The sequence below is a fragment of the Apium graveolens genome, chromosome 5, assembly GCF_009905375.1.
Source record: "Apium graveolens cultivar Ventura chromosome 5, ASM990537v1, whole genome shotgun sequence".
Taxonomy (NCBI): domain Eukaryota; kingdom Viridiplantae; phylum Streptophyta; class Magnoliopsida; order Apiales; family Apiaceae; genus Apium; species Apium graveolens.
Genome location: NC_133651.1, coordinates 156,649,485 through 156,664,549, shown reverse-complemented (window position 1 = coordinate 156,664,549; position 15,065 = coordinate 156,649,485).

Genomic DNA, 15,065 nt, shown 5'->3' with positions numbered 1-15,065 from the left:
AAGAAGAATTATTGTAGATTTAAACAGAGCAAACCACCACAAAGAGGTGCCACTCTTCTACTTTCCAGTAATGGAGGCACCTCAGGTAAGTGAGGTAATCTCAACTGTCTCTACTCTTCCAACCTCAACCATTTTTTTGCCTTCTAGTGTAGCAGTGGCATCTGTGTCAATGACCAGATAGATGCCTACCCAAGCTACCAAATGCAAAGTTTCAAAATCAAAGACAAAGAAAGCCCCCTCTGGTGTCCCTCAAAAGATGTCAGTTGTAAAATCCACTAAACACAAAGAGGGGAGTGTAAAGGTGGAAAGACTGGTGAGGGACAGGGTGAAAATCAAAGAAGTCCTAAGGATAAGGTTGGAGAGGTGAGTGTTTCCCAACATAGCCACACTGCAGTTTCTCAACAAACTGCAGTGCTTAATAAGGACATTAGCTCATTACTGGTTTCATCCTCCCAAAAGGATGTTACCATTGAAAAAAGCTCTCAGCCAAGAGCACATGCCAAGAGGGGTAGGGACACAAGTTCACCATAAACCTACACAAAAAAGAAGAAATCCAAAACCCTTGGGGATGCACAGGGTACACACACAGTGCAAACTGGAGCTAAAGACCCAGTCACTGCACCATCTCAAAGTTAAATTGATGTGGCTCCAATAAATGAGGAGTCACAGCTAAAATCTGTACAAATTGAAACACCTCAAACACCAATTCTCCCACACAATCTTTGGATGTTGACATGATTCAAACATCACAACCATATTCTCCATCTTTAACTCTGTTGGAGAAGCCAAAAATCCATGCAAGTGAGCATCATCTTCTAGATGATTTGTTGGCTCACTTGCCATTTCTTTCTGAATTTGTTGAGACATCTGTGCCAAAATTTTTATCAATCTGCACAGAGTCCACAATAGTTTCCACTCTAAACTCATTCATTTCTACTCAATTGATGGATATTGTTCATCCGTTGAGTAGTGATTGTATCCCGACAGATGTGCCTAAAAGCAATCATCCGTCGGATAGTCAAATTACTACCCCGATGGATATTTTTCATCCGTCGGGTGTCTCTGCACAACTCCAAAGTTCATCTATAGTCACAAGTGCAGATGACTTAGTAATTCTGCAATCACTATTAGGATTGAGAGAAGGTAGTGACTTGAATGAGAGTCTGGGTTGCTCCCAGGAAAAAGGAGAGAAAAAGAGTGACCCAATGCAGTCCATTTCTTCAGGACTGAAAAAGTGAGTGTGAGGAGTCCCACCTTAGATGGTGAAGATGAGGGTGTGAGGGTGGGGAGCCAAGGTGAGACCTTGAAGCAAGAAAAGAGAGATCATGAGAGAAAGGAATGGTAAGGATGGAAACCATTGTAAGTGAGTCAATGAATGTCAATGATGCAGAAAGGAAAAGGCTATTTTAACAAGAATATCAAGCTGTTATAGATTCCATTTCCCTAGATGCTGAGACATTTACTCACCCTGTTACAGCTTACCAAACTCTAGCTGTACAGGGCAATGAGGAGGCTGAAGGAATACTAAACATGGTGCATACTACACAATCTTTACAGAGAGCAAAGGATGCAATCACTGCTATGCCTTCTACCATTGGCAGTGATTTTGAACTGGATGAAAATTCTTTTGGGGATGCTGGTGGGGATGATGAGGAAGATAGCATGAGCATAGGGGGAGATACAGATGTTCCTGCCTGGATGCTAACAAAAGAATATTCCTACTCACATCTCCAATCAACACTATTCAAGCTAATTCATGACACCCAAACAACCATTCAGGCATCTTCTAATGCTAGCACAAAGAAGCTACTTACAACACACCTTGAAGCACTCCAGCTGCATAAAATTCAAGCTCTCCAATACAGTCAGAGTGTGGATGAAATCAAGCAAGAAATTTCTGAAGTAAACCAAGATGTCAAAGCAAGGTTGGATGCTAGACTTCCTGCAACCACCATGACTGAAATAGTTCAAAAGCTAAGGAAGGAGGCTGATCTCAATAGGAAAGTTGAAGCCCTAGACTTCCTGCAACCACCATGACTGAAATAGTTTAAAAGCTAAGGAAGGAGACTGATCTCAATAGGAAAGTTGAATCCATGGACTCAAGATTATCTGTTGTAGAGAAGTCAATGGCCAAGATACTTTCCAATCAAGAAACTCAGACTGCTCTACTCCAACAGTTGGTGGCTGCTCAACTCCCTCCCATACAACTTGATGATAACAAAAAGGGGGAGAATGGCTCAAGTGAAGGGGAGAAACAACTCAATATTCAAGTTAGCAAAGTAATTTTGCCTACAATTGCTTTCACAAAGCCACCAGCTAAGAATAGCATTGATTTGAATAATGAAGCAGCAGCTACTTTGAGAGAAGCTGAGAAGAAGCAGTTTAGTCCAATAAACTGGGAGAAAATTGATGAGGATATTCAAAAGAAGTTTGGTCTAGCAAAGGAGCCAGAAAAATCAGCCATTCATCATTCTCAAGTAAGGCAAATTTCTGTGAATGATATGAGCATGAACAATCTGAAAAGAGGCTAGACATCCTGCATCAAATCTCCAAAGGCAGATCTAATTATGAAGCCAAAGGTGAACTATCCAAATCTTCACTAAAAAATCCTTTGGACACAGTGTATGAGACACCAAAGCCATATGAGAAGAAACTGTCATCAAGATCTATTGCATTCTACAAGGATCCAGCTGATTCATCATTGAAAAAGAGAATTGCCAAGGTTTTCAGAAATGGTAAGGAAATTTGTGTGGTGGCTGGACACCCTCAATTTGCTGAAGCAAAAAGGGAAGAAAAGGCAAGACTGAAGCAAGAAAAGAAGCAAGCTGCTCTAGATGCTAAAAAGCTCAAACAACAGAAGGAGCAAGCTGTTATCTTGGCCAAACTGCAAGCTGTGAAACCTAAACAACAAATTCCTGAACAATCATCTGAAACCACTGGATCTAAGGATCTGAAAGTGAAGCCCTCAACACTCAGATCCAAACCTAACCAAAGCTCAAACCAAGGTCAACAAGGGAGATATCATGTACATCTATGACATCAAGGAGTTCTCTGAACTAAACCTTTATCTAGATGAATTGTAAGAAGTTAGAGGGATTGATGCTTACAGGAATCTACCTGAAAGGTTAGTATTCAAGTACAAGAGAGGAAAAGAGATATCATGGCCACTTCACAGGATTCTTCAAGAGAGCCAATCTGTACTGATAAAAGTTTATTCATCCTTCAAGAAGAACTTTGGATTCAATGTGATAGCTAGAAGACTAGTTCTAAAGAAGATTGAAGAAATGAGGAGTATTAGAGCCAAAGATGCACTCCCAAAGACCTTAACTATTCCTTACACAGGGAGTAGAGTGCATCTAAGTCCCTACTGGCTGATGGAATTCATGGATGATAAGGGAGTTAGAAGATTCTTCAGATTAGAGGACCAGTTGAGCATCTCTAGCAATGAGACTCTTCTGGAAATGCAAGGAATGCTAGATCTTTCAGAATCTGATGAACTTGAATTCTACAGACAGCTCCAAAATTAGATAGAAGAAAACAACAGGAAGCTTGGGAAGAAATCCAGACAATCAAGGAAATAGATCAATCTACTCAAACTAGAGGAGCACCTTGAAAATGATTGTGAGAAAATCTTTGTACACTTTATCTTGTAAATTTTTCAGGTAAATTATGCAGCACTTTTCAGTTTTATCTAATACTTTTTAAATCTGTATTTTTAGAGTGTTTTGTTATCATCAAGTTTCTCTTAATTTATGGCTACAATTCTAGTAGACATAAATTGGGGGAGATTGTTGGGAATATGTTGTGAACTTGATGATTACATTAACAAAACACCTTAGTAGATTCAACTTAGTGAAATATATAGCACTCGACGGATGATCAGATATAGTCCCGATGGATGACTCAATATAGTCCCGACGGATGATGATTTGACATCCATCGAGTGAGTATCTTATGTAACAATAAGTCATGAAGCACATTTCTGTAAACACCTTTGTATAGATTCTGTAGTAGCATATAAGGCATGTTGACTTTAATTAGATATGCAGAATAGGTTAAATAATTATAAATATAAGATGTCTTGTAATTCTGCATAAGTGAAATGAAGTCAAGTGTCAAATAGCTACCCGACGGATGATCAACAAAGCCACCTATGGATGATCAACTAAGCTCCCGACGGATGATCAACAAGGCAACCCGACGGATGATAATCATGTACCCGACGGATGATCAATTCAAACATCTGTTGACAGTGACAACATAGTCACATGCGTCGAGTGTTTGTAAAAGGAATGTGGCAGCCTAATTAACTGGGTTTTTGAGAACAAAAAAGCATTACCATTTCCATGCTATCATGAAGATATTCAAAGATGCTAGAATAGAGTAGTGAAGCAACATGGTATTAGACTTGATACGTTTTGTTTTATTATCTTGTCTTATTACTATGTAATCATGGTGATATATAAACCAAGAGTAGCAAATAGAACAAAAAAAAGAAGACTAAGCAAATACATTCTCAGAGAAACAATTGTAAGATGTATACTGTAGCATTTCTATGTAAGTTTAGTTGTTCATATTTGTAAGCAACTGTGAGCTATTCAAGCTTCACAGGGTTCTCTTGATATATATATATATATATATATATATATATATATATCTGGTGGATACATTCAAATCCACCAGAAAGTTTTTAAAGACTTGTGTTTTTAATTACTTGTGTTTTGATTTATCTAACTATTCATTCCGCACTTTGCAAATCAAACACTTATATATTATTAAGTTAGAACCATTTTTCTTTAATCTTAAGAAGTAGCCAGAATTACATTCAACCCCCCTCTGTAATTCTTGTTGTATTGTTAAGGACTAACATTTGTCTACGTACTTTGTTTATAATCTAGCACTTTTGTCATAGTTGTAATATATACTCGGTTGTGATAGCTGATGTTTGGGGTAGTTTGGATGTTATATAGTAGTATGGTTTGGACTTCATACTTTTGCCTAGTAGTATGGTTTGGTGACTGTAATGGGATTGGTATTTTTAATTAGATCATATATTTTAAAATATTTAAAATTGAATGTTACATTTACATATGCTAGTGTTGTTTAATTACAAAAAACTAGTGTTAAAATAGATAAAACAGACTGTTACATTAGGCTATGTGGCCCCATAGGAGGTCACATGCCCTGTGGGACCCACATTTGGGTCCCACTTATGCAATTTTGATCAAGCTAATGTATCACTCATTTCACGTTACATTAGGGAATTTTAGCGTTACATTAGTTGCCTATTGTAACATTTTTGTCTCTGTTACAATAGATCACTGAAGTGTTACATTAGGGTGTCTATTGTAATGCTCGTATATGTAACGCCCCCTGGTGTTACAATAGATCTAATGTAACGGTTTTGGGGCCTATTGTAACACCATTTAGGCGTTACAATAGCCCACTTATGTAGGCTAAGAAAATTTTGATGGTTTCAAGTCTTGCAACAGGAGCAAAAGTTTCATCAAAATCTATTCCTTCTTATTGACATTAGCCTTTAGCAACCAATCTAGCTTTATTCCTGACCACTATGCCATTTTCATCCATCTTATTTCTGAATACCCATTTGGTGTCAATTGGATTTTTTCCTTTAGTATTGGGTACCAGCTTTCATACCTTGTTCCTTTCAAATTGGTTTAGCTCCTCCTGCATAGCTAAAACCCAATCAGTATCCAACAAAGTTTCTTCTACCTTCTTTGGTTCTTCCTTAGAAAGAAAGCTGATATATAGACATTCTTCTTGAGTTGCTTTCCTTGTTTAAACTCTAAAAGATGCATCACCAATGATGAGCTTAAAAGGGTGATCTCTAGTCCATTTTCTTTGTTGAGGTAGATTAGCTCTAGATGAAGAGGCCTCATTGTTGTCTTGATGTGTGAATGAGTTTTGATTATGAGAAACTCCCCCCAAGTTTATGAATCTTTGATTTGAGAAAAGGATATTTTCTGTAGATGATCTATTTTGACTTTTAACTTCTCTCATTGTTCCGACGGATGATGCACTTTGTATCTCGATGGATGAAGCTGATTGTCTCCCGACAAATCAGGCAGATTATCTACTGACGGATGAAGCATTTTATAACTCAACAGATGTTGAATTATGTGCTTCATTAGTTGTAGATTTTTCTGCATTATCCTTAGCCAATGTCTCTTGATCACTTTCATCATCACTGTCATCACTAACCATCTCCACATTATCAAACTTGAGGCTTCATGGAAATCTCCATCTTGTAGTCCTTCAACATTTTTATCATCAAACACAACATATATGGATTCCATAACAATGTTGGTTCTTAAATTGTAGACTCTATATGCTTTTCCAACAACATATCCAACAAAGATTCATTTATCTGCTTTAGCATCAAACTTTCCATGTTGATCAGTTTGATTCCTTAAGATATAACATTTGCAGCCAAAGACATGAAGAAAATTTAGAGTTGGCTTCCTATTCTTGAACAATTGGTAGGGTGTCATGCACTTTTCTTGATTAACCAAAGAGATATTCTGAGTGTAACAGGCAGTATTCACAGCTTCATCCCAAAAATATGTTGGTAACTTTGATTCTTCAAGCATTGTCCTTGCAGCTTCAATAAGAGATCTGTTCTTCCTTTCCACTACTCCATTTTGTCGTGGAGTTCTTGCTGCAGCAAATTCATGCATAATCCCTTCTCTTCACAAAATGATCTCATCACAGAATTCTTGAACTCAGTTCCATTAACACTCCTGATTCTTCTTACTTTAAAGTCAGGATGATTATTGACTTGCCTTATATGACTAATGATGATTTTACTAGCTTCATCTTTGGACTTTAGAAAATATGTCCAAGAGAACTTTTAAAAATCATCTACAATTACTAGGCAATATCTTTTTCTTGATATGGACAACACATTGACTGGTCCAAATAAATCCATGTGCAACAGTTGTAAAGGTTCTTCAATTGTTAAATCAAGCTTCTTTCTGAATGATACTTTAATCTACTTTCTTTTCTGGCAGGCATCACACAATCCATCCTTAGTAAACTCCATTTGAGGAATACCTCTAACCAATTCTTTCTTGACAAGCTCATTCATGGTCTTGAAGTTTAGATGGGACAGCTTCTTATGCCATAGCCAACTTTCATCTTGACTTGCTTTACTGAGAAGACAAGTGACAGATTCAGCATTTGATGAGTTGAAGTCAGCCAGGTACACATTTCCTTTTCTCACTCCAGTGAGAACCACTTTATTACTCTTTATGTTTGTCACAACACAGGCTTCTGAATTGAAAGTAACTGAGTTGCCCTTATCACAAAGCTGGCTGATACTCAACAAATTATGCTTGAGACCATCCACTAGGGCAACCTCTTCAATGATGACATTTTCTTTTAAAATCAAGCCATATCCCACAGTATAACCCTTGTTGTCATCTCCAAAAGAAATACTTGGGCTAGCTATTTCCTTGAACTCAGTGAGCAGGGTAGAATCTTCAGTCATGTGCTTTGAGCAACCATTATCCAGATACCAAAGATTCTTTTTGTTTCCCTGCACACATCAAAATCAAATCAAGTTGATTTTGGTACCCAAGTTTCCTTGGGTCCTGCCTTGTTAGCTTTCTTCTTTGGTTTCTTGGGTTTGATCTCATTTGACTTGGGAATTTCAGATTCATCCTTTGTCATTTGAGTTAAACCTTTAAAACCAATCATTAAAACAGAATTATCATGCACATTTTGGTTTACATGAAAATGCATGCTATTTGCAAACATGTTATTCCAGTAAGGCATACTAAATGGCATTTGAGGAATACTAAATGCAACATAATAAGGATTAGGTGCAAATGGCATATTAGCAAATTGTGCATTCATATTATGAGTAGACATAGCATTCATAGGCATGGTAGTCATGTTGGGAAAAGAAGAGGGTGCGGACATGGGAGTAGGCATAGCAAGTTTGCAATTAACACACAAATGATTAACACTACCACACTTAACACAGATTTTCCTTGGTGCATATTTATCAGGTGTGTAGTTGTTATGTTTGTTAATTCCTACTTTCCCATTTCTATTGTTTTTCCTTTTAGCTTCTGTTTTAACCTCAATCTTTTCTAATCTGTCATTCAATTGCTTGATAGACAGATGACCAACATTAACTTTTTTTTCTTTTCTGACTTGACTTGATTCTCCTGGAATAAAGTTTTTAGAAACTGATCCATATTTTTCATTCAACTTAGCAAGCTTAGATTTGCTAACTGGTTTACTCACAACAGACGGATGTGGCTCCTTGTCTCTCGACGGATAATCCTTTTGATTATCCGACGGATGATTTTCATCATCCGTCGAGTCCACATCTGTCAACAATCTTTCAACCAAATTGGACTCAAACTTCTCTTTACTCTTCTTCCAGGCTTCATCACAAAAGGACTCAATACCTTGAACTTTAGTTATTTGAGCATGAACATCTCTAGATGATTTCCATGCCTTAATCACTTTCTGTTCTCGTTCAAGCTGCTTCTTCAAAATCTCTTCTTTCTTCAAGGACTCAGTTAATTCATCCTTAGCAATCTTACACTCAATTCTCAATTTTTTAAATTCAATAAACTGAGACTCTAACACATTATTCCTCTTACTTAAAAATAAATTGTTTTCTTTAATTTTAGCATTTTCCTTAGTGAGGGACTTAAGTATAACACGCAGGTGATATAATTCTGTGGACATGTCATTTATTGCATCATTACACTCAGCTTTAGATAAATGTGCTAGGTTAGTGGTGATTACCTAATTGCTTGAAGAACTTGTTTCTGTTTCATCAGATTTGGCCATTAGGGCTAGATTGACATAGCTTGTTTTTTCATCTTCATCCGGTCCATCTGCAGCCCAGTCATTCTCCTGTGTGATGAAAGCCCTTTTCTTTTGTTTGAGCAACTTAAAGTATTTCTGTTTATAATCAACAGGCTCAAACTTCTTTTTGCTGGAATCAGACTTTCTACATTCACTGGAAAAATGACCCGCTAAGCCACAATTGAAACATTTGAATTTTGACTTATCAACCATGTTTTTGTTTGGCTTGGCTGCTCCAAAATTCTTCTTGAATTAGAGCTTGGAAAACCTCCTGGATAAGAATGATAGATGTTCATCAATATCATCCATGTCATCTTGGCTCAACTGATCTTCATTTTCAGCTACCAGCCTTTTACCCTTGCTTTCACAGACCTTTGAAGTAGACTCAACAACTTCTACCTTCATCTCTTTCTCCTTCTCTAACTCAGCAACCAGAGCTATGGACCCTCCTTTCTTCCTTCCTTTCTGCATCCTTTTATCTTGCTCTATTTCAAGCTCATAGGTTTTCAGGATGCCATACAGTCTCTCCAAGGTGAAGTCCTTGTAATCCTGTGAATTTCTCAATGAGACTGTCATAAGCTTCCACTCTTTTGGGAGAGATCTAAGGAACTTGAGGTTAGAGTCTTTTGTTTGATAGACTCTTCCATGCAGCTTCAGTGCATTTAGTAGTTTTTGAAATCTACTAAATATATTAGTGAGTGACTCACTGTCTTCACATTGGAAATGCTCATATTGCTTAATCAGGAGCTACATCTTGTTCTACCTTACTTGCTCAGTACCATCACAGATAATCTGTATTGTGTCCCAAACCTCTTTGGCTGTTTTACAGTTAATGATGTTATCAAACATATCACCACCAACTCCATTGAATAATATATTCATGGCCTTCTTATCCTTCCTGACTTGCTCAATATCAGGGTCTGACCATTCATGCCTTGGTTTTGGAACAGATGGCTCATTGCCAGTTGCAGCTCTCATTGATACATGAGGACCTCTCTCTATGCAGTCTACATAGGCCTCATCTTGGGAAAGAAGATGCAGATGCATCTTCACCTTCCAGTGGTGAAAATTATCTTTGTCCAGAAATGGAATTTTAACTCCAACATCCTTTTTGTTCATCTTGTTGTTTGTTGTGATCTTTATACTCTTTGTTCTTCAAGAGCTTGCTCTGATACCAATTGTTATTCCCTAATAATACAACAAGAATTATAGAAGGGGGGTTGAATGAAATTATGGCTTCTTTTCTTGATTTTAAAATGTTATAACTTAATACATATAAAAGTGCTTGATTTGCTAAAGTGCGGAATAGAAGGATAATTGAAATCAATAGACTAAGTAATAATACAAGGCATTAAAACTTTTTGGTGGATTTGAATGTATCCACCAGGGATATATATATATATCAGAATGAGAACTCTGTGAAGCTTTGAATAGCTCACAACTGCTTTACAAGTAGAACAAACAAAGTACAAAGAAATTCTTACAAAATACAGCTTGATATGTTTCTCTGGAAAATGTCTTTGCTTGGTTAATTATTTTACTTGCTACACTTGTTTTATATATCACCAAGCTTACATGATAGTAAGACAAGATAATAAAACAAAATATATCTAGTCTAACTCCATGCTACTTCACTACTCTATTCCAGCATCTTTGAATATCTTCACATTTGCATGGAAATGGTAATGCTTCTTTGTTCTCAAAATCTTGCTTAACAGGCTGCCACATTCCTTTTACAAACACCCAAGGCATGTGACTGTGTTGTCACTATTAACATCTATTTTGAATTTGATCATCCGTCGGGACTATGTTCGTTATCCGTCAGGAGTCTTGATGATTATCCGTAGGGAGCTTTGTTGAGCATCCGTCGGGAGTCTTGTAGATCATCCATCGGGAGTCTTGTAGATCATCCGTCGGGAGTCTTGTAGATCATCCGTCGGGAGTCTATCTGCCAATTGACTCTATTTCACTTACACAGAATTACAAGACATCTCATATTTACAATTGGTCAACCTATTCTGCATATCAATCTAATAGTCAACATGACTTAGATAACCCTATACAATCTACTAGACTAAAACATGTTGTTTGCAGATATGTGCTACAGTACTTATTTGTTACATAAGCTACACTCTTGATGGATGTAAATTATCATCCGTCGGGACTATAAAGTTCATCCGTCGGGACTATATTAGATCATCCTTCGAGAGCTACAAATTACACTAAGTTAAATCTACTAAGGTGTTTTGTTTAACTTATCATCAAGTTCACAACATATTACTAACATTTCTTGAGTTTAAGCTGGTGGATACCAGGTCAACGATTGTGCAAGTACATGAGTTTGAGATGTTGGTGCATGCTTTGGTGAGTCTGGAATGGACTTACCTGAGAAGTTTAAGGTGATGGCTGTGATTGAAAAACTCCCTAAGTCTTGGGAGGAGTTTGCTCTCTCCCTGAAAAAATAGAAAGGAGAGATCACGTGGACAAACCTTATGCTGGACATCTCTGTGCAGGAACAACACAAGTCCAAACAAGGACATGTCATGCCTGTTGAACATGGGAGCTCGAAAGTGAATGTAGTGACTGTAGGTCAGAAAAGAAAGGTAGTCACTAAGAAGGCTAACACGAAACCTGACAAGAACAAGGCTAAGAAACCAAAGGCGAACAAACCATGTTGGTCTTGTGGACAGGTTGATCATTGGAGCAAGGACTGTCCAAGTAAAAAAGACAAGAATGCTGGAGTGGTAGCTCAAGCAAATATTATGTTTGGACATGGAATCACGAGTGGGCTAGTAGCTAACATGGTCATTGGTGAGGTTGTTGCCTCTGGAACCGATGACGAGTATGTTACTTACAACCCTGTACTACTTTCCACTTATCTGTCACATGAGTGGTTAATTGATACCGGAGTAATGTACATATTTGTGCTGATATTAGCTTATTTGTATCTTATCAACAGAGTCATGGAGTGACAGTGACGATGGGGAATGCTAGTGTTGCACGAGTGCTTGGAATAGGAAACGTGGACCTGAAGTTTGCTTATGGGCATATTCTATCTCTGACTAGAGTGCATCATATTCGCTCCATTCGTAGAAATATAATAAGTGGAAGTGGTTTAGTTAAGAACGGCTTTGAACTTTCTTTGAGATGTAATAAAGTATTTATTACTTATACTGGTACATTCTTTGGCAAGGGTTATTTGTCTAACGGTTTATTTTTAATAAATGTGGAGCCTGCTTTGGGAAGTTTTATTAATGATAGTGTTGCACCTTCTGTTAATTGTGTAGAATCATCTGATTTGTGGCACGTACGACTTGGTCATTTAAATTTTGGTGCTCTAAATAATATGATAATTTTTGGAGTTGATTCCAAAACATGCCATTGATAAGAAAACTAAATGTCAAATATGTGTGACTGCTAAACTAACAAGGAAACCATTTCATAATGTTGTTAGGGATTCCGGCTTCTTAGATCTAATACACACAGACATATGTAAATTTGGTGGTGTGTTGACTAAGGATCATTGTAGATATTTCATTACCTTTATAGATGATCGTAGTAGATTTTTTTTATGTTTATTTGCTTAAACATAAAGATGAAGCTCTAGAGAAATTCATTATGTTTAAAAATGAAACTGAAACACAAACTGGCAAAGTACTTAAAAGCTTTAGATCGGATGGAGGTGGTGACTGGTGAGTATACGAGTACCTTGTTTAATGAATTTTGCGCAAGTAATGGTATAGTTCATGAGGTTACTCCACCATACACACTTGAGTCTAATGGGGTGGCAGAGCGAAAGAACATAACTTTTAAAGATATGATTAACAGTATACTGATTAATTCGAGGTTTCCTAAGTACATGTGGGGAGAGGCTCTGAATACGGCTTGCCATATTCTGAACAGAGTCCCTCTGAAACACATGGAAAAGACTCCTTATGAATTTTTGAGAAAGCGTAAAACTAGTTTGAATTATCTTCATGTGTGGGGGTGCCTTGCTAAGGTGCTTGTCCCTGAACACAAGAGAAAGAAACTAGGACCGAAAACTGTTGATTGTGTCTTTCTGGGCTATCTTGAAACCACAATTGCTATGAGATTTTTAGTCTTAAAATATGACATAGATGGTATTGTGGCAAATATGATAGTTGAGTTTCGTGATGCAACATTCTTTGAGGATGTGTTCCCTATGAACACTGGTATACCCTCAAGGTACTTCTGATGATGATCCCACTTACACATCGAGTTTTATTCCCGATCATGTGGAAATGATGTCGAATGTGAGGGCAGATCCTGGTAGTAGCTCTACTCCTAACGAAGTAGATGAACCTAGAAGGAGTAAGTGTGCAAGGGTAGTCAAGGACTTTGGAAGTGATTATGTCACTTACAATGTCGAGGATGAACCTTTAACTTTTTGTCAGGCCATGGATTCTTCAGAGTCGAGGCACTGGAAAGGCGCTGTGAAGAGTGAGATGGACTCTATTATTTCTAACGGAACATGGGAGTTAGTCGATCTCCCTCTTGGGTGTTCTACTATAGGATGTAAATGGATTTTCAAGAGGAAGTTTAACCATGATAGCTTAATAGATAAGTACAAGGATAGGATAGTATCTAAGGGATTTAGGCAAAGAGAAGGAATTGACTATTTTGATACATACTCTCCTGTTGCTAGAATGAAAACAATCAGATTGCTTATTGCATTAGCTTCCGTACATGGTCTTATCATCCATCAGATGGATGTAAAGACAACTTTTCTTCATGGTGACCTTAAAGTAGAGATTTATATAAATCAGCCTGAGGGATTTGTTGCTTCTGGTAATGAGAGGAAAGTAAGTAAGTTAGTCAAATCAATTTATGGCCTAAAACAAGCTCCTATAGACTGGCATAAGAAGTTTGACGAAACTGTTTTAGGCTTTGAGTTTTAGTTAATGAAAGTGACAAGTGCGTCTACTATAAGGTTAGAGGAAATGAATGTATGATTATGTGCCTATATGTGGATGATATTTTGTTGTTTGGTACCAATATTGAGATTATTAGCGAGACAAAGAGTTTTTCATAAATCATTATAAAATCATATAACACTCCAAAAATTACCAGAAAAATACCTTAATTATCTATATTTTATTCTGGACATATTAAAATTAACATTCTCGCATTTTATTATATACAAACATCCAAATATTATCATCAATCATCAGATAATTCACCAAAATTCATATAATATTCACATAATAATCATATATTGATACAAATAATTACGCAATATTTCCCGGATGTTACATCCTTCCCCCTTAAAAGGATTTTGTCCTCAGAATCACACTAAGGAATAGTAGTGATACTTTTCAAGTATATCACTTTCATTTCTCAGGTCTCATCACTTTAATCACAACTGAAACTAGTGTGGTTCTTGGGATCAAGTTGACTCGGTCAAATAATGGAATAACCTTGTCACAGTCTCATTATATAGAGAAATCTATACTTGAGATGTATGGTTATTCAAATTGTAGAATCACTAGTACTCCATTTGGTCCTAAAGTTGGCATTATCTAGAATAGTTCTAGTGTTCCTGTGTCTCAGTTAATGTATTCTCAGATTATTGGTAGTTTGCAATATCTTGCTAATGTGACTCGACCATATATTTCTTATTCTGTGTCTAAATTAGCTAGATATACAAGCTATCCGAACAAGACTCATTGGGAGGCACTGGATAGAGTTCTTAGATATCTTAAGAGAACTATTTTCCTTGGTTTCCATTACCCGAGATTTCCGGGGGTACTCGAGGGGTATAGTGATGCAAGCTGGATAACTAAGAAATCCGGTTCCAATGGAGTGGCTGGATATTTGTTCACCCTTGGGGGTACAGAAGTGTCCTGGAAGTTTTCTCGACAGACTTTAATTACTTGTTCAATGTTTGAGGCTGAGTTGTGTGCATTGGATTCCACGGGGGCGGAGGCTGAATGGTTACATGGACTGATGTCAATGTTACATGTAGTAAGTAAACCGCTTCCTGCCAGTTTTGTTCATTGTGATAGCCGTACAACTATCGACAAAATCAGAAGTGTGAAGTATACTGCTAAAACAAGGAGACACATCCAAGTTAGACTTAAGTCTATAAGGGGTCTTGTGTCTGATATGATTATTTCTATAGAGTTCATATGAACTCAAGATAATATAGCTGATCATTTGACTAAGGGGCTTGAGCATGTTGTGGTGCTTAAGTC